Source organism: Lepidochelys kempii, chromosome 14, assembly GCF_965140285.1.
Source record: "Lepidochelys kempii isolate rLepKem1 chromosome 14, rLepKem1.hap1, whole genome shotgun sequence".
NCBI lineage: Eukaryota > Metazoa > Chordata > Testudines > Cheloniidae > Lepidochelys > Lepidochelys kempii.
Genome location: NC_136393.1, coordinates 33,411,397 through 33,431,857, shown reverse-complemented (window position 1 = coordinate 33,431,857; position 20,461 = coordinate 33,411,397). Strand labels below are relative to the sequence as shown.

Here is a 20,461-nt window from a genome sequence, read left to right as displayed (position 1 = left end):
TACCAATCTTTATTTGTCGCCGACACATGGTGGTCGCTGCTGATAGTTATACACTTGCTGACTGCAAATCCTGGTCAGGAATCATCAAAATTTTAATGCAAAGCAGCAAGTTAACAAAGCATGGCAGAGTGCTTTGTAGAAATACACATTACTGGTGTTCATTATCAAAATGTTGTCTCAAAGCCTCCCTGATTCCAACAGCCTCCCATTATGTTCCTCTAGTAGTCCTGGTATCTGGCTGCTTAAAATAAGCCACCAGGTGATCCGCTTCCGTGCTCCACACTGTGGGAAACATTTATCATAGAATCATAGAATATCAGGGTTGGAAGGGATCCCAGAAGGTCATCTAGTCCAACCCCCTGCTCGAAGCAGGACCAATTCCCAGTTAAATCATCCCAGCCAGGGCTTTGTCAAGCCTGACCTTAAAAACCTCTAAGGAAGGAGATCCTACCACCTCCCTAGGTAACGCATTCCAGTGTTTCACCACCCTCTTAGTGAAAAAGTTTTTCCTAATATCCAATCTAAACCTCCCCCACTCCCCCATTTCACCCTTAGCCTCACAGCTATTATAGAGCATGCCCCCAGCTGCTATCACCATGGGAATAGTTTCCTCATTTAGGTCTAGCATTCCATAAAGGCAGCACCAGCATGCTTTTAATCTGCCAAAGGCACATTGTACAGTCATTCTGCACCTGCTCAACCTATTGTTGAAGCACTCCTTGCTGCTGTGCAGATTTCCCATCTAAGGTTTCATGAGCCATTGGAATAAAGGGTACACTGGGTCTCCCAGGATTGCTATTGGCATTTCACCATCCCCCACTGGAATCTTCTGCTCTGGAAAGAAAGTCCCTGCTTGCAGATTTCTGTACAGGCCAGTGTTCCTAAAGATGCATGCATCATGCACCTTCCTTGACCATCCCAGTTTGATGTTGATGAAATGCCCATGGATATCCACATGTATAGTATGTATATATACACAGGTTTGGGCTTCAACCCTCTCATCTCTATTGAGCATCACCAGGGTGGAGGGATCCGGGTGGTTTGTCAGTCATCTGGGTGGTACCCAGAGCCCAAGGTGCTAGGGAGCGATCTCAGTGGGCAACATTTACCATCAATCTATGAAGCAAAATCCCTGGGGCATAACGGCCTGTTTGAAACAGAAAATTCTGTTATTATGAGAGAACATTCAAACTGTTGGATCAGTAATACCTTTCTCAATCAAGAAAAGGAATCAACAATTTACGTAGCAGGTCAATTACCAGTCAAACCCCACACTGAAATTACCACCACCAGAAACAAAACAAAATACAGGAAACAAAGAACTGAAGAATCCGTGGTGCACATTTTACAATCTACATACAAGCAAAGAAAATGGCAGAGTGGTATCTTAACAGGGTCACAGTTCAGGCAGTCTGATTACCTGAATTTTGAATATTCAGTGTACCAGAGTTTTGAGTTTCATGTAAATTTAATCTAACTCTGAATGTCCTGAAACTCTTACTCCCCCACCCAAAAAGCAAACAAACAAAAATCCTCTCCCATAATTTTGAGAATAAATATTCACCCAAATCACAGAACCATAAAACCAGTGCTTAATGTGTGCCAGGGCTTGGCAGGGCTGAGCCCCGGCACCTCTAGGCTTGACGGTTCATAGTCCTCTGGCCTCGCTGCATCAGTTATGAAAGTAAAAAAATTGCTTGAGCCCCAGCAGCTCTTTCATTACAGATTAAGCACTGCATAGAAACAGCTTATTCCTGCACACCTATCTTCCTCTCAATGATTTCTAGAATGTAGTAATTCTGATGCTGTGGTTTGTTTGCTATCTTTTCACTGTATGAAATGTCATGCAAATTGTGTGGTGCTCTTTCTGTTGACATTCCATGGAACTTGGGCTCATCGCTCACTTTGCTTTTGTCTACTCACAAAAGTTGCACTGACTATCTATTCAGTTACTGATAATACCTCTTGTCTGAACACTCTTATTTCAGTTTCAGAGTGGCCTATATATTTAGTTTAAGTCAGTTCTTGATGGACTTATGCTAATGAATATAGGTCACTATTAAGCTGACTTACACAAGTTTCACAAAACCAGAGCACAAGCCACATATGGAGAATGCTGTAGGCATGTCTGAAATGCCCACCCTGCCTCGGCGACCTAAACATTGAAAACACAAGAACAGCAAGTGAAGACTGATTAATTTGCTTCACTTAATGTTTGGATTAATTGTGATAATGATTCATCCAAATATTGTGGGGAACTAGTGAGTTGCAAAAATATTCTAATTAATTTGGCAATTCCTGAATGTCGCTGAACACTGCAGGCCAAAATATTTGCAGACATAACTCCACTGAAGTCAATGTGGTCTTATGAGCAGAGAATTTGCCCCTGAGCTCTATGAACCTCTGAATGCCAATGAATCAAACTAGTCCTGTTCATTCACAGATAAATCAGTGCTAAAGCTGTGTTGCCTAGAGTCATTTTTAAAATCAGTATCTGGACTTTTATGTAGTGTAGATGAGGCCATGCTTCCACTCTTATTGCACACATACAATAGAAAAAAATTAGTTTTGTCCCTGCTTCCAAACTAATGCAAGTCCTGGGAGTTTTATTTCTCAGGTTCCTTTTTCCAAGATAAAATTCCACCAACAAGGGGTGAAGGCGGCCCAGAGGTAGACCCCCTATTCCATGGGTTCATCAAGGCTGTTCCGATGTTGGACTCTCAGGCTGTCAAGCCTTTCCGGTTGTGCAGGAACGGACCAAATGGCGAACGATCGCTATGGCCTACTGTCTGGGTAAGCATTGAAGAAGGTTCCTTTTCCCTGGGGTGAATCCCTGGATGATGGCTTTGAGTGTGATCCTGGTGGTTTTGTTTGTTTCTATTGGCCTTGCTTCTTTGTCTACTTAAAATAAAAGGTAAAAGTCAGTGGCAAATGTAATGTATTTAGCATGAAATTGTCTTCTAATAAATGAAAAAGGTGAAGAATGAAATTCTACCCTGGGCCAAGCCCCCGTCCCCAGCAGCACAGGGAAAGAAATGTTACAAATGTTCCCCTTTGCTTCAGGGGGCAGTGATCTGCATAAGCCCTTTACCAGGCAGAGAGAACGTCTCCCCAGTACTGCCTCAAGCTGACTGGAGCACTTGGGAAAGGGTGTGTGTGAGATCAAACCACTGTCCACTCCTCACTCTTTCAGTCCACTTCCCCCCAACCTGTGCAGTTATTCTCCCCTCAGTCCTGATGGACTTTAGGAATTTCATTTATTGCTAAAAAGAAATTGGGATGACACTAAGCTTGATAAATTTCACCCCAACAATTAGTATGAAAAAAATATACACAGTAGAAAATAGGGGTCTGAATAAACATGGGCTCTCAGCCTTAACCTCAGTTCTGACAATAGTGAGAAACAACAGGTAAGAGATGGAGGAAGGAAAACCTTTTTCTCTTGGTGTTGTGAAAGTGAAATCCATCAAAGACTCATGAATTATATAATCAGTGTTCATCTTTCACAAAACGAAACCTTATGTTTCTAATAATAATTTATATTTATTTTTGTTTCTTTTTTAGGGAAACATGATACAGAAATTGGTAAGTGTTATGCTTTTTCCTCCAACAAATAAAAGTTGGGTACAAATTTGTCTCCTGATAAGGGTGTTTGATTATTTATTTATGTACTTTTTTGAGTGAAGTTTTTTAACCAGAAGAAGATTAAAGCCCTGATACTGCATTAACATCAGTTAGCTATTGACTTCAGTGAGTCTAGGATCAAGCACTGAATGCACAAGTCATATCACTAAAACAATACGGTAACTCTTCACTTAATGTTGTTCTGTTAACATTGTTTCGTTGCTGATCTATTAGGGAACAAGCTCGTTTAAAGTTGCAAAATGCTCCCTTATAAGTCGTTTGGCAGCTGCCTGCTTTGTCCACTGCTTGCAGGATTCTCCAGAAGAGCAGCCCCTCCTTGTGGGGATTAGAACCAAGGGGGGCTCACAGCCCCCCCCCCCCCATCAGCTCCCCTAAATTCTCTGTAAGGTATGTGGCTCAGCAGCTGCCCAGCAGCATTTCAGGTGGCCCTCCCCACACTGCCCTGCTGCTCCTGCCCTGCCTTCTGCCTTGGAGCTGCTCTCAGGAGTTTCCTGCTTGATGGGGAAGTGGGGGAGAGGGGTGCTGATATCAGGATGTCCCCCTGCTCCTGCCCCCCCTCGCTCCATACCCCCTCTCCACAAAGCAGAGGAGGGAGACTGGGCTCAGGGACAGAAAGGAGGGAGCTTCCTGGAAGCTGTTGCTTCCTGTCTGAACTGGGGGACCTGCTTAAAAGGGCAACATACCTGAACTGGGCTCAGCATACTTAAAGGGGCAATGCACGTCTCTCTCACTCATGCATGCACCCCCCAGCACTTTGGAAAGTCAGCACCTGTGCAGCTGTGCATGTGCTGTCAGGAGGAGGGAGTGGTGCACTCCAGCTGGATAGCGTGGGCTCATCATCATGTTCAGTTTTTGCAGGGAAGTGTTTGCAGCTACTGCCCTGCATCTATTGTGTTTCCTCCCTTCTGCCTCAGTCCATGCTGCCTTGTAGAGTGTAAGGCTACATTAACAACAGCCTATTAACCCTTGAGGGCTCAGCTGAGTGCTAGTTCATCATTTAGCAGCAAGGCATTCCCTGGGAAATATTCCACCCTCCTATTCCACCACCTCAACCAAGCTTCACAATCATTTATTGCTGTGTACAATATTAAACTGTTCATTTAAAATTGTTTAAAATTTATACTGTATATGTATATAATGTCTTTTGTCTGGTGAAAAAAATTTCCCTGAAACCTAACTCCCCCTATTTACATTAATTCTTATGGGGAAATTGGATTTGCTTAATATCATTTTGCATAAATTCACATTTTTCAGGAACATAATTACAGTGTTAGGTGACGAGTTACTGTAATGCTGATAATTTGAGGTCCAGCAATTCCACTTTTTGCACCACCAGAACTCCCAACAAAGCCAATGAGAATATGTGAGATACGAGGAAGCAGAACTGGGCTCTAATGGCTAGATTTTTAAAGATGCCCCTCTTTCCTTTGATAGCGTATATGGAGTGTGGGTGGGTGTGTGCAGACTCAGATTTCATATCACAATCAGAGCTCTGAGACACTTCTCAAACTAACCCCCCCACTCTCCTCATATCAGACTCAGAGATCTCCCAAGGTGCTCCACCTAATTCATCCACCACTCAACACAGGTGTACCTAACACAGTGAAGGCCGTTGGAGTGTATGCAGAAAATTCATCGTAAGTATTGCCAGCTCCAGTGGAGCAGAGTCAACTCTGCATTAACTCTGTATGTCCTGGTTTTCAGAAGTCTGAGTTTTGATGAACTTAGAGACACCTGGTGGGTAAGGTAATATCTTTTATTGGACCAACTTCTGTTGGTGAAAGAGACACATTTTCAAGCTACACAGAGCTCTTCTTCAGGTCTTTATGGCTCAAAAACTTGTCTTTATTACCAATAGAACTTGGTCCAATAGAGAGATTACCTCATCCACTTTGTCTGTCTAATATCCTGTGACCAACATGGCTACAACAACATTGCAAACGACTTTTGATGCACTTGATGTTCTGGAAGGGTATGAGCTTCTTTGGGAAACCTTAACTCTATGATAACAAAGGTGGGTTTTTTCCCCCCATTCCATTTATTGTAGTTCACAAAAAAGCAGGAAGAGTCTCTTTGAAATCATTAATGGATTCAGGTAACTTGGGCCACCTGGATGCTTGACTCTGCCTGTGCATTTGCTTCCAGCTCAGCAGGACTGTGGAGTTGTTTCTTTAATCTATCTAATCGCCCCTTGTGACAGGATGTGAAATTACTGCAACTTTCCAGTTACCGTTTTACTTTCTCTTTCAAACTCTGCAAATGCTGCGAGAGGAGGAAAGCACATTTATTGGTCTGGAACACAAACACATTTATTTAAACAAGTGTAAGGAAAAGCAATGAGAAAACTCTGTAGCTATTTTATTACCAGAATTAGCTGTAAAATTTGATAAACTGGACTACTGACTCAAAACGCAATTATCTCAACAAAACCAGTGACGTCTGACCACGTCCTGAAGATTGCTCCTTCTGAGAAGTTTTACAATCAGGTAGGTTAATTTTGCTTCAGAATGACTCTTTGTAACCAACTCCTAATATACACTGCTTGTTGCTTGGACAATTTGAAGATTAAATAATCCTCTGATAATTTGTTTCACTCTTTATTAACACTACAATACATGTACATTCAAATTGATTAACATTCAAATGCATTGCTCATTTTCGTAGCAGTGTACCATGAGATTTGTACAGCAGGTTGAATTAATAATTTGTTTATTTTGCTATTTTGTTTTATTGAAGAACCCTGGGCCTCATTCTGTTCTCAGTGATGTCAGGGAAAAGATTTGTGAAAAAATAACTTCCAGTATTTAGAATACAGGAAGAAAGTTACTGCGCCAAATCCAGTGGTTATCAGTCTATTTTTCTGCCTGTTGTCATTTCAGTTTTCTAGAGCTGACTGTGGGGCTGAATCCTTTTGCTTCTGATACTTTCAAGGGAAAAAAGGAAAATTATTTCCAGAATCAATCAAAATAGAAAATTGCATCCTTTTCTCCTGATTAAATCATGGGAATTAAGCATGTGTCTTAAGTTTGATCCTGTGTTTGAGAGTGTTGCTGAATAGGGGATTTCATAACATAATAAAAAAGAGGCAAATTTATATATTGTGTGACAGATAAGCTCCTTTTGTGTGAAAATCCATTGGAGGTGAGATTTCATAAAGAAATCCATAGAAGTAAAGCTAGTTGGGAAAAATGGAATTATTATTGTGAAAATGTATTTTAAAATTATTTCTATTTTATTTGAAATATTTTATGGATTTTTCAATTTTTAATCAAATATTATTAAAACAAAATTTTGTTTTTAGTTTTTCTTTTTCTTCAACTATCATTTCCCCCTCTGTGTTTCTTTTTAGATGTGAAATATTTTTTTCATTTAGCATAATTTCATTGAAATGATCAGAAAAATCATTTTGAATATTTTCCTAAAAATCATGTGAAAAATCATTTTTGTTGAACTTTTTTTGTCCAGCTACAGTATTGTCAGCTCACATAATATTCTTGTGAGTTTGGGGATTTTATTTTGTCTCACAATATTTGGTGATTTTTCTGAAGCCTGGCATCTCTAGTTTTGAGATTGTGCAAATTTCAGATTTCATTTAAAGTAGAATTACATTTCTAGCCCTTGTGGTTCCAGAGAAAAGACTATGGCCTGAGTGCTCCCTGAGGGATCAAAATGTATCAAATGAAAATTAAATTGAAAATTATGACAACATATGTTATGGCCTAAACTCGATCTCTAATCTACTAAAAGCATTTAAATTAGATATACATAAAATAATATTCAAGCAGTACACATGTCCCGGAGAAGTTTTAAAGAAAGGCAAACCACTGAACTGGTGGAAGTCACAGGCTAGGAACCTGGAACCAGAGTTTGTTGAAATGCTAAACCGGCTTTAGAGAGCAGTGTTCTCTTATGCAGGTGAAGAGAGAATATTTTCTTCTTTAGAGTTTATTCAACTAGTTTAGTTCAATGACTAGTTCATTGAAAGTTGAGAAACTGATTGAGAATTGAAAAAGCAGGAAAGCTGGTAACATTACAGCCCTGGAGGCTTTTGTGAAAACAATACCATTAGGATTCTGATCCTGCAGTCAGCCCCCTGTGCTGGTGTGGAGAGTCACGGGGGCTTCATATGGGCATTAGCATCTGCCTGTGATGATGAGCTTGCAGGAGCTGGGGCTATATGTCTAAGGAGTGAAGTGAAATTCACATGCTAAAAACAGGTTTCGGAGTAGCAGCCGTGTTTGTATCCGTAAAAAGAAAAGGAGTACTTGTGGCACCTTAGAGACTAACAAATTTATTAGAGCATAAGCTTTCGTGATCTACATCCGATGAAATGAGCTATAGCTCACGAAAGCTTATGCTCTAATAAATTTGTTAGTCTCTAAGGTCCCACAAGTCCTCCTTTTCTTTTTACATGCTAAAAACTTACTTAAACTGGAATCAGTGTTTTAAAAGTCTGATGCTCATTGACACTAAGGCTGCTTTGGAAATGACCGTTGTTCCCAGAATGTCATAAGTCCTGAGCTGTCTCCCTGTTTCCATTCCTCATTTATTTTAAGAAATTCAATAATATTTTTAGAATATTTCTTTCAGGAGCAGCCAAGAAACCTAGCTTGGCTCTGAACAAATTACAGCTCCCCCGTCCCCCTATCTCTGTGGGGATTTCATTTCCCCTACTTGACTAATTGTCCTTAATGCTATGTTTATGTCATGGAGGTCACAGAAGTCAAGGAATCCTCTGTGACCTTTTCTGCTTCAGGCCCTGGGGCCAAGGGACTAGAGCTGGCAGCCAGCAGGGCCCTGGCAAGGTTCCAGCGATGCACATGCATGACAGCCTTGCACACGGGGAGGGGCAGGGGGAACCCCCGCAGCTCCCAGCCACCATGGTGGCAGGAGAAACCATGAAGCTGCGGCAGCAAAAGTCACAGACAGGTCACGGCTTCCATGAATTTTAGTTTGTTATACCAATAAAATAAAAACCAGCAGGATCTTATTAAAGAGAAAAAGGCAAAATACCACATTTATTGTGAATACAGAAAGAATCATAGTAAGCAGTTAGTTATAGCTATAACATTCCATTCAGTCTCATATTTATTCACACATTCATTCATACAAACACACACACACAGGTTCTGCAAGGTTGTTATCATAGTTACCAGCCTTAGAGTTGCTCATGCCAAGCCACTGGCCAGGTGGCCTGGACATGAGGAGGGAGCAGGGCCTTGTCAGATGCTCATCTGATGCTCCTGGAAGTTGGTTTGCAGAATCAGACCCCAAAGTTCTCACTTTTTAGAGTCTATTTTTATAGGAATTTCTTCCTATGCCAGTCTATGGGAATTGCTTCATCATGCTGTTGCTGAATCAATCAGCAGATAGCACATTCCTGATGGCTCCAAGATGTTATCTTGTTCTTTGGTTCTCCCATTCTTGAGGCTGTTGGGTGGATTCCAGTCTGCCCTCCGGGGGGTCCTCTGGTTATTTCCACTTGACACCTTCTTCAGCCGATGGACACTGGATTCTTAGGCTGGCACCTCCCTGATCATTCAGTTATTATCCACACCAAGCATCCATCCACATACATCCTCTATCCCTATTTTAATGACAATTGTTAATACAACAAAAGGGCGGGGAGTCTCTGGGTGCTGTTTCTGTTGTTAGAGTATTGTTTTGAGTCTCTCTCTCTGTGAATTTCTTTGAGAACAGACTCTGTCTTAGAATGTACTAACACAGTTAGCAGCTTGCAAGTTTCACACATAGAGGGAGAGAAACAGTACCAAAAACCAAGAGACCTCTTAATTAGTAATACCCTGGAATTTGAACTATGGGGAATCAAACTCATTTGTGATTTTAATACAGAACTTCTTTAATATGATCCAACAAGTTTATTACACATCTTAGCCTTAATTATTCTACCTCCTTTTTGTTAAGTCATCTTTGGGGCTGTTACATATAACTGTACTAACCCCACCGTGAATTTACATTGAACGAGAATTAGTACTCTCTCTCCCCTTTTCATGCATTGTAGGCATAGGCACCGACTCCACCGGTGCTCCGGGGCTGGAGCACCCACAGGGAAAAATTAGTGAGCACTCTGCACCCACTGGAAGCCAAGCTCCCCTCACCCCCCATCCCACCTCAACTCCTTCACCCCCACAAACAAGCCATGTCTCCACTCCTCTGCCTACCTCCCAGTGCTGTTTGGCAGCACTTAGGACTTTCCAGGAGGGAGCAGGGAGGAGCGGGGACACGGTGGGCTCAGGGGAGGAGGCAGAGAAGAGGGGGGGCAGGGGCTGGGTCTTCTGGGAAGGGGGTGGAATGGAACGGGGATTTTGGGAAAGGGATGGGATGGGGGTGGGGTGAGGGCTGTGCAGAGGCAGGGCCAGGGGCGGGGGTGGGGTCAACCACCCACCGGGAACAGTGAAAGTCTGCGCCTATGATTGTAGGTTCAAATTATTATAGATTTATTGGCTCATGAGCTCCTACAAGAGTTGCTGCAGAACAAGCCTGGTCAAATGTAGTTAGAAAGTTCTGCTTCCATTCTTCCTTCCATGTAGAAGCGGTTCTATGGTGTAATCCTGTATTTTAGATCAATGGCAAAACTTTGATGTGGAGGGATTGGATGGAGAGAGGAATTATGACTGTGTCTTGGCTAATTGACAGTAATCAGTTTAAACCATTTGTAGACCTACAGTAACAATTTGCCTTGCCCTGTTCTGGAACATTTAAATAACAGTTAAAACATTGGTTTACCAATGTATTTGGATTGGATGTATTGGGAGCTCCAGAACCTCCAGAACGTTTATTATTTTGTAGGAAACTTCCTGGATTTATTCAGCCAGCGGTTTTATCCTTTTACGGTTTTCTGGCCTAAAAAGCTCAGTCAAAGACTGATAACTCAAGAGCTGCTTGGAATAGAGATTTGGATACACAGATATCTCCGACGCAATGGAATACAATTGTATCTACTGTTAAAGAAAGCAACTGCAGACCACCTTTCAAATAAACTGGTCCCCACATAGGCTAATGGTAGAGGGCTTCCTAAATGTTGATCACTATTAGAAATTTAACTGTCTTGGTGCTACAATAGCTCATATGCTTTGGGAAATTCTGGGATGAGGTGGGTAAAAGGACCAAATTGATATTGGATGCTAAGTTGGAGCCCTCCCTCTTATGTTTTATTCTTGGACATAACCTCCATGTATCAGGAATATTTGGTAAGAAGGGGGTGTGGTTCCAGTGTGCAGCTTTGGTTACTGGAAAATTAGTCCTGCAAAAATGGACAACTCAGTCCACACCAAACATTTATGCCCAGCTCAGTGATATGGCTGAGCTCACACCTAATGAATGACCAGCATTCTGTACAGGGGGAAGGCCTGAAAAATTCAAAGACATTTGGGCTCACTTTTTAGAGGTCTATATTAATGTAGACCCTTAACGTAGGTAAGTTGCTTCTCCTCCCCTCCCTTTAGTCTAACCCTCTTTACTTACTTTGTGTGTTATGATAAATCTGGTATTTTGATATATTTGCACTATTTGGAAAGAAAGAAAGAAAGAAAGAAAGAAAGAAAGAAAGAAAGAAAGAAAGAAAGAAAGAAAGAAAGAAAGACCGGAAAACATAAACTGATCAATGCCAATGCAATTTTGCAAGCACCAAGTGTTCAAAAATCATGAGATTAACTAAAGGAAACATGAGATTTATTTTCTAAAAAAATACATTTTGGACTTTTTGGTTTTCTGAGCACTGAGATTTTCTTCTAGTCGTGTTCTCAAGTTTTTCTACTTCACCACAAGAGCAAGAAACTGACTGTTGTTAGAATGAGAGCTGAGATTCTCCTCTCACCATAGGATTGCAAGAGCTGGGGCATTAAGAGAAATGCCAGCTATTGAAAGAGTCAGGGTGAAATCAGGAAAGTTGGAGACAACCCAATGTGATTTGTTAGTGCTTTGATGTGGGAAGGAAATGCCTCCACTTCTAGCTACTGCAGGTGCTTCTCCGGCTCTCATCCCTGCACTATCTGAGCACCTCCCAAGCTTTGATACGTTCAGTCTCACAACACCTCTGGAAGGTGGGGAAGGGTTTTTATTCCTACTTTAGAAGAGGAAAAGTCAGGCACAGGCAGAAGAAATGACTTGTCTGAGTTCACACAGAGCAGGAATTAAGCCTGGGTCTCTCAGGTTAACCAACACCTGAACTACTGGACTATCATTTTCTCTGCAGCAGGAGCCGCGTAAAAGAGGATGCATGCACAGATGCACACGCACACGCACACACTAAGTCAGTAAAGTCTTTCTAAGATCATCTCACTGACCCTAGCCCTGCTCACTAGGCCAGTCCTGTGCAGAGTCAGGAGATAATGGTGGACAGGAATTGAGTATATGTCATAGGGGTGAAAATGTGTCATTTTTCAGGCCTGCTCGAAGAGGTTCAGGCTGCCTCTGAATGCACGCTTTCTGTGCTCAGCTTTTTAACCCAGCTGCCCACAGCCCCTCCTTTCTCCAGGTCTGTTTGCATTTCTTAGATAAGCTTCTTCCCCTGCAGGAATTCACTTGCTGGCTGTTGGCTGCTGGCACTTCCCTTCCATCTCACTGATCAGCTTGTTAAGATGGGAAATTTCTTTGGAAAATTTGGTGGCATTTTCACCTCATTTCTTCACAGTCTCCCTTTCCAGTTTCCCCAGTCCGGCTAGCAGAAATTAGAATCATAGAATCATAGAAATCCTAGAACGGGAAGGGACCTTGAGAGGTCATCTAGTCCAGTCCCCTGCACTCAAGGCAAGACTAAATATTATCTAGACCATCCCTGACAGATGTTTGTCCAACCTGTTCTTAAAAATCCCCAATGATGGAGATTCCACCACCTCCCTAGGCAATTTATTCCAGTGCTTAACCACTGTCATAAATATAAAGGGAAGGGTAACCACCTGTCTGTATACAGTGCTATAAAATCCCTCCTGGCCAGAGGCAAAACCCTTTCACCTGTAAAGGGTTGAGAAGCTAAGGTACCCTCGCTGGCACCTGACCCAAAATGACCAATGAGAGGACAAGATACTTTCAAATCTGGAGGGGGGGACAAAGGGATTGGTCTGTCTGTGTGATGCTTTTGCTGGGAACAGACCAGGAATGCAAGCCTTACAACTCCTGTAAAGTTAGTAAGTAATCTAGCTAGAAAATGCGTTAGATTTTCTTTTGTTTAATGGCCTGTAAAATAAGCTGTGATGGTAGGAATGTGTATTCCTCTTTTTGTATCTTTTTGTAACTTAAGGTTTTGCCTAGAGGGATTCTCTATGTTTTGAATCTGATTGCCCTGTAAGGTATTTACCATCCTGATTTTACACAGGTGATTCTTTTACCTTTTCTTTAATCAGAATTCTTCTTTTAAGAACCTGATTGATTTTTCATTGTTCTTAAGATCCAAGGGTTTGGGTCTGTGTTCACCTGTACCAGTTGGTGAGGATTCTTATCAAGCCTTTCCCAGGAAACAGGGTGTAGAGCTTGGGGGGGGGGGGGATATTCTGGGGGAAGATGACTCCAAGAGGTCTCTTTCCCTGTTCTTTGTTTAAAACGCTTGGTGGTGGCAGCATACTGTTCAAGGACAAGGCAAACCTTGTACCTTGGGGAAGATTTTAACCTAAGCTGGTAAGAATAAGCTTAGGGGGTCTTTCATGCAAGTCTCCACATCTGTACCCTAGAGTTCAGAGTGGGGGAGGAACCTTGACAACCACTCTGACAGTTAGGAAGTTTTTCCTAATGTCCAACCTAAACCGCCCTTGCTGCAATTTAAGCCCATTGCTTCTTGTCTTATCCTCAGAGGTTAAGGAGAACAATTTTTCTCCCTCCTCCTCGTAACAACCTTATATCTTGAAGGCTGTTATCATGCCCCCCCTCAGTCTTCTCTTCTCCAGACTAAACAAACCCAATTTTTTTCAATCCTCCCTCATAGGTCACATTTTCTAGCCCTTTAATCATTTTTGTTGCTCTTCTCCGGACTTTCTCCAATTTGTCCACATCTTTCCGGAAATGTGGCGCTCAAAACTGGACACAATACTCCAGCTGAGGCCTAATCAGCACAGAGTAGAGCGGAAGAATTACTTCTCATGTCTGCACATCTACCAATGTGATAGCAATTCCCCTCTGCCATGTACATTGGCCAAACTGGACAGTCTCTATGTAAAAGAATAAATGGACACAAATCAGACGTCAAGAATTACAACATTCAAAAACCAGTCGGAGAACACTTCAATCTCTTTGGTCACTCGATTACAAACCTAAAAGTGGCAATTCTTCAACAAAAAAACTTCAAAAACAGACTCCAAGAAGAGACTGCTGAATTGGAATTAATTTGCAAACTGGATACAATTAACTTAGGCTTGAATAAAGACTGGGAGTGGATGGGTCATTACACAAAGTAAAACTATTTCCCCATGTTCCCCCCTCCCCCCCGTTCCTCAGATGTTCTTGTAAACTGCTGAAAATGGCTCACCTTGATTATCACTACAAAAGTCCCCCCCCCCACTCTCCTGTTGGTAATAGCTCACCTTACCTGATCACTCTCGTTACAGAGCGTATGGTAACACCCATTGTTTCATGTTCTCTGTATATATCTCCCCACTATATTTTCCACTGAATGCATCCAATGAAGTAAGCTATAGCTCACGAAAGCTTATGCTCAAATAAATTTTTTAGTTTCTAAGGTGCCACAAGTCCTCCTTTTTTTTTTGCATGTCTTGCTTACAACATTCCTGCTAATACATCCCAGAATGATGTTTGTTTTTTTTGCAACAGCGTTACAGTGTTGACTCATATTTAGCTTGCAATCCACTATGACCCCCAATCCCTTTCCGCAATACTCCTTCCTAGGCAGTCATTTCCCATTTTGTATGCGTGCAATGATTGTTCCTTCCTAAGTGTAGTATTTTGCATTTGTCCTTATTGAATTTCATCTGATTTACTTCAGACCTTTCTCCAGTTTGTCCAAATCATTTTGAATTTTAATCCTATTCTCCAAAGCACTTTCAATCCTTCTTCTTCCTCTGAAACTGATCCAGTCACTCATGTTGAAAAACAATCTCATGCCTGTCAGCTTCTGTCTTTTCATCATTGGACCTCAAGTATTTTACAATGGACATAAATTTCACTATCCCCATTTTACAGATAGAGAAACTGAGGCACAGAGAGGTGAAAACCCAGATCACTAAGGGACTTAGGTGCCTAAAGCCCAGATTTAGGTGCCTAACTCCCAGAATTAGGTGCCAGTGAAATCCAGACAACCCCTGCTTAGCTGCCACCTACCCCTCTAGGCACATGAAACTCACTCAATGCCAACATGGCATCTAAGTTTCTGCTTCTGGGCATGAGCACTGCTGCCTCACTCTAGGCATCCAGTCACCTAACTCATGTCTAAGCACCAGTGGGACCCTTAAACCAGAAGACAGGCAGTGGGACACCTGTGGGGCCTGATCCGTTATATGTGTTCTGAGCATACTGGAATGGGACTCATGCAAAATCCAGAGGCAGATCCTTTATAACTTTTAGACTAGTGGGAGTGGGAGATTTAGGTTCAATTACACTCTGCTTGGTGGGGAGAAAGGGTCTCCTACTGAGTGCAAGTGACTCCTTAGGTCAGGGGTGGGCAAACTTTTTGGCCCAAGGGCCACATCAGGGTTGTGAAACTGTACGGAGGGCCTCCCCAAACAGCCTGGGCCCTGCCCCCTATCCGCCCCCTTCCACTTCCCGCCCCCTGACTGCCCCCCTCAGAATTCCACTTAGAATCCCCGACCCATCCAACCCCCCCTGTTCCTTGTCCCCTGACCGCCCCCTGGGACCCCTGCCCCTATCCAACCCCCCCCGCCCCCCCGCGCTCCCTGCCCCCTTACCATGCTGCTCAGAGCGGCAGGACTGGCAGCTGTGCCGCCACCATGGCCGGAGTGCCTGCGGGGGAGGGGGGGCAGCAGGGGAAGGGTCGGGGGCTAGCCTCCCTGGCCGGGAGCTCAAGGGCCGGGCAGGACGGTCCCTTGAGGACGGGCAGGCCGGATGTGGCCCGCGGGTCATAGTTTGTTCACATCTGCCTTAGATGAAAGCCCCAAGCACTGAGCTATAGAATGTTCTGATGAGAGGTTCCCTTAGTCTCTCCTGGTGAAGCTGTTCCACTGTGAATAAATAATGAAAAGTCACTGAGCCAGAGCAAGAAAGTGAAGAAAGCAACAATGACTCTGTACCCTGGTGGTCAGGGCACTGGCAGATAGAAGATGCAGGGTGCAGAACTCTGTTCCAGTGACTATAGGTCTCAGAGTGGCAGCTGTGTTAGTCTGTATCAGCAAAAAGAACAAGGAGTCCTTGTGGCACCTTAGCGACTAACAAATTTATTTGGGCATAAGCTTCCGTGGGCTAAAACCCACTTCATGGGATGCATGCAGTGGAAAATACAGTAGGAAGATATATCTATACACAGAGAACATGAAACAATGGGTGTTGCGATGAAGTGGGTTTTAGCCCATGGAAGCTTATGCTCAAATAAATTTGTTAGTCTCTAAGGTGCCACAAGGACTCCTCATTCTTTTTATTTGATTATAGTTCTTTTCCTGCAGAAGTGAGCATTCATTGCTCCCCATATGAATTCATCACTTGACCTTCCCTGGGAACACGCCCTGGGCTCAGGGGATGGACAAACCAGGAACTCAGTCAGCATTGAAGCCATAGGATCATAAAGAATAAACTTGCACTATAGGATGGTGTGGGTGTAAAATCTGTCACTGAATGAGACCTCCCTTAGAAGCTGACTGCATCATTCCAGACAGAGAAGGGCAGCCTTGTCTAGACATGGGGCTCAACCCTGCCTTTGGGAACTCTGGGGGAAGGGTGGGAGTGCTGAGATGGAGTGCCCCAAGAGTCGGTCCTGGGGCTGGTTTTGTTCAATATCTTCATTAATGATCTGGAGGATGGTGTGGAGTGCACCCTCAGCAAGTTTGCAGACAACACTAAACTGGGAGGAGTGGTAGATATGCTGGAGGGTAGGGATAGGATACAGAGGGACCTAGGCAAATTAGAGGATTGGACCGCTTGCAGAGGCAATAAAGTCGTTGTTTCAAGATTATGCATTCTTTATTAATTCATCACACAAATAGGGGGATAACTTCCAAGGTAGCCCAGGAGGGGTGGGGCAGAAGGGAAGGACAAGGCCACACTGCACTTCAAAACTTATTGAATGCCAGCCTTCTGTTGCTTGGGCAGTCCTCTGGGGTGGAGTGGTTGGGTGCCCGGAGCCATCCCCCGCGTTCTTGGGCGTCTGGGTGAGGAGGCGATGGAACTTGGGGAGAAGGGCGGGCAGTTACACAGGGGCTGCAGCGGCCATCTGTGCTCCTGCTGCCTTTCCTGCAGCTCCATCAGACACCGGAGCATATCAGTTTGATCCCCCAGTAGCCTCTGCATTGCATCCTGCCTTCTCTCATCACGCTGCCGCCACCTCTCATTTTGCTCATCCCTCCTGTCCTTGCGTTCATTTTCTGCTTTCCTGGACTCTGCCATTGTTTGCCTCCATGCATTCTGCTGAGCTCTTTCAGTGCGGGAGGACTGCATGAGCTCAGAGAACATTTCATCGCGAGTGCGTTTTTTCACCTTCTTATCTGCGCTAGACTCTGAGATGGAGATGATAGGGGGAGCATTGAAACATTTGCAGCTGTGGGAGGAAAAAAAGGGAGATTAGTATTTAAAAAGACACATTTTAGAGAAGAATGGGTAGACTCTTTCACGGTGAACCAAGCTGTTAACATTACATAGCACATGTGCTTTCGGTACAAGGTTGCATTTTGCCTCTTATATTGAGGGTGTGCCGGTTTGGTGTGAGAGATCACACACGCTGGGCCGGGCAACAGAATTCGGCTTGCAGGCGGCCATGGTAAGCCACAGTCTTTCAGCTTCTTCAACCTTCATAACATGTGGGAATGGTTTCACACAGCAGCTCCCTCCTTTCCCATACCAAGCACCCGTTGGGCTGGCCATTTAAAAGGAGGGACTGCAGTTTTCGGGTTGACATGCAGAACAAACCCAACTAAACCCCCGCCCTCCAATTCTCTGGGATGATTGCTTCACCCCTCCTCCCACCATGTGACTAGTATCAGGGAAGATCCCTGCCAGCCAAACGCGAACAGCTCAGCGTGAACGGGTCCCCCCACCACGTAACTAAAAGCGGGGATGATTTCTTTTCAGCACAGGCAAACAGCCCAGCAGGAACAGCCACCTCTGAATGTCCCCTTAATAATGTCCCTGGAGGATTTCCACTCCATCCCCAGACACGTTAACAGACTTTTCCCGTAGCTGTACTGGCCGCAAATGCATCCTAAGTCTTCATGGCAAATTAATCATTAGACATGCTTGCTTTTAAACCATGTATTATATTTACAAAGGTACACTCACCAGAGGTGCCTTCTCCGGCTTCATGGTCTGGGAGCCCACCTTGGGAGGGTTGGCTCCAGGGTGATAAACAATTCCTGGCTGTCGGGAGAAGGGATTCTCCGCTTGCCTGCTGTGCGCTATCCTCATCATCATCATCATCTTCCTCGTCCCCAAAATCCTCATCCCTTTTGCTTGAGACTCCCCTCCTGCTGGAGTCCCCAGACAGGGGTGGGGTAGTGGTAGGGGTACCCCCTAGAATTGCATGCAGCTCATCATAGAAGCGGCATGTCTGGGGCTCTGACCCGGAGTAGCCGTTTAGCTCTTTGGTAGGCTTGCCTGAGCGCCTTAATTTTCACACAGTACTGCTGTGTGTCCCTGTTGTAGCCTCTGTCCATCATGCCCTTGGAGATTTTTTCAAATATTTTGACATTTTGTCTTTTGGAACGGAGTTCTGATAGCACGGATTTGTCTCCCCATATAGGGATCGGATCCAGTACCTCCCATTTGGTCCATGCTGGAGCTCCTTTGTGATTCTGGGACTGCATGGTCACCTCTGCTGATGAGCTCGCCACGCTGGCCAAACAGGAAATGAAATTCAAAAGTTTGCGGGGCTTTTCCTGTGTACCTGGCCAGAGCATCCGAGTTGAGAGTGCTGTCCAGAGCGGTCACAATGGAGCACTGTGGGATAGCTCCCGGAGGCCAATACCGTCAAATTGCATCCACACTACCCCAAATTCGACTTGGCAATGTCTATATCAGCGCTAATCCCCTCATCAGGGAGGAGTACAGAAATCAATTTTAAAAGCCCTTTAAGTCGACAAAAATGGCTTTGTCATGTGGAAGGGTGCAGGATTAAATTGATCTAACGCTACTAAATTCGACCTAAACTCGTAGTGTAGACCAGGGCTCAGCAGCAGTTCTGCAGAAAAAGACCTAGGTGGACGAGAAGCTGGATATGAGTCAACAGTGTGACCTTGTTGCCCAGAAGGCTAACAGCATTTTGGGCTGTATAAGTGGGAACATTGCCAGCAGATTGAGGAACATGATCATTCCCCCTCTATTTGGCATTGGTGAGGCTTCATCTGGAGTACTGTGTCCAGTTTTGGGCCCCACACTACAAGAAGGATGTGGAAAAATTGGAGAGAGTCCAGCGGAGGGTAACAAAAATGATTAGGGGGCTGGAGCACATGATTTATGAGGAGAGGCTGAGAGAACTGGAATTATTTAGTCTGCAGAAAAGAAGAGTGAGGGGGAGGATTTGATAGCAGCCTGCTGCCTTCAACTACCTGAAGGGGGGTTCCAAAGAGGATGGAGCTAGACTGTTCTCAGTGGTGGCAGATGACAGAACAAGGAGTAATGGTCTCAAGTTGCAGCGGGGGAGGTCTAGGTTGGATATTAGGAAAAACTATTTCACTAGGAGGGTTGTGAAGCACTGGAATGGGTTACCTAGGGAGGTAGTAGAATCTCCATCCTTAGAGGTTTTTAAGGCCTGGCTTAACAAAGCCCTGGCTAGAATGATTTATTTGGGGATTGGTCCTGCTTTGAGCAGGGGGTTGGACTAGATGACCTCCTGAGTGTTAGGGGGCTTATTCCTTCACCCACTTACTTCCCTGGTCCTTCTCGCATGAACAGAGAGCAACAATACCCGAAGTCCAAAGGTGCAAACAATTCGATGTTTATTGGGATGAACTTCCAGCAAGCATGATTCCAGTTTCCTTCCTTAGTGTCCCCCTTCCCAGCTCTGACACCACAGAGCCTGACACCTGTGTCCCTGTTCCCATTCCTGCCCTTAGCCAAACATGATTCCAATTTCCCCACCCCCATTCCCTGTTCCCATTTCCCCCTTTAGCAAAACATGATTCCAGTTTCCCCACCCCCATTCCCTGTTCCCATTTCTACCCCACACACCCACTTCCTGATTGACTGCAGACTATATAGTAAAACTTGAGTTCCGCTTAGCTATACCTTAACCAATCATTTTCCTGAAATTTAACTAACCAATCCTAACATATTGTAACATGATTATGTAATGAATTATATCCCACCACCTTAATTAGTTTACACCCAGCAAAATTAATTATGTCGCAGACAGAAACAATCACAGAACCAGACAGAGATTATACAAACAATGGGGAAATGGGGACTACAGTGATAGAACAAATACAGAAATGAGGATTTCACATCCCAGCTATTGATAAGTGAGTTCTTGCCAGACAGGATGCTATCAAACTAAGTTTCCTTTTACATCTTCTAGGCACTGCCCTTTCTCTGGAGGCGATAGGCATTATCAGGACAGGATTTTATTCCTAACAGCGCAATAGCACCTTCTTTCAATGTGACTAGTTTGGAATGTGAGGATGTGACCGTTCGCTTCCCAGCTTATGGCTGCCTCTTCTGCTTAGCCAAAGGCCTTAGCCTAAGAACAGGGCCT

The 20,461-nt window shown here is 44.0% G+C and overlaps 1 protein-coding gene and 1 long non-coding RNA gene across 11 annotated transcripts in view; both read left to right on the top strand.

The window, feature by feature from the left end:
• Window positions 1-20,461, top strand: part of LOC140898275 (uncharacterized) — a 2,445,793-nt gene that overhangs the window by 1,133,827 nt on the left and 1,291,505 nt on the right. The window lies entirely within an intron of this gene.
• On the top strand, window positions 5,490-19,198 carry LOC144929427 (uncharacterized). Its single transcript, XR_013634653.1, has 2 exons — window positions 5,490-6,131; window positions 18,512-19,198. It is a non-coding gene; the product is annotated as an uncharacterized LOC144929427 (long non-coding RNA).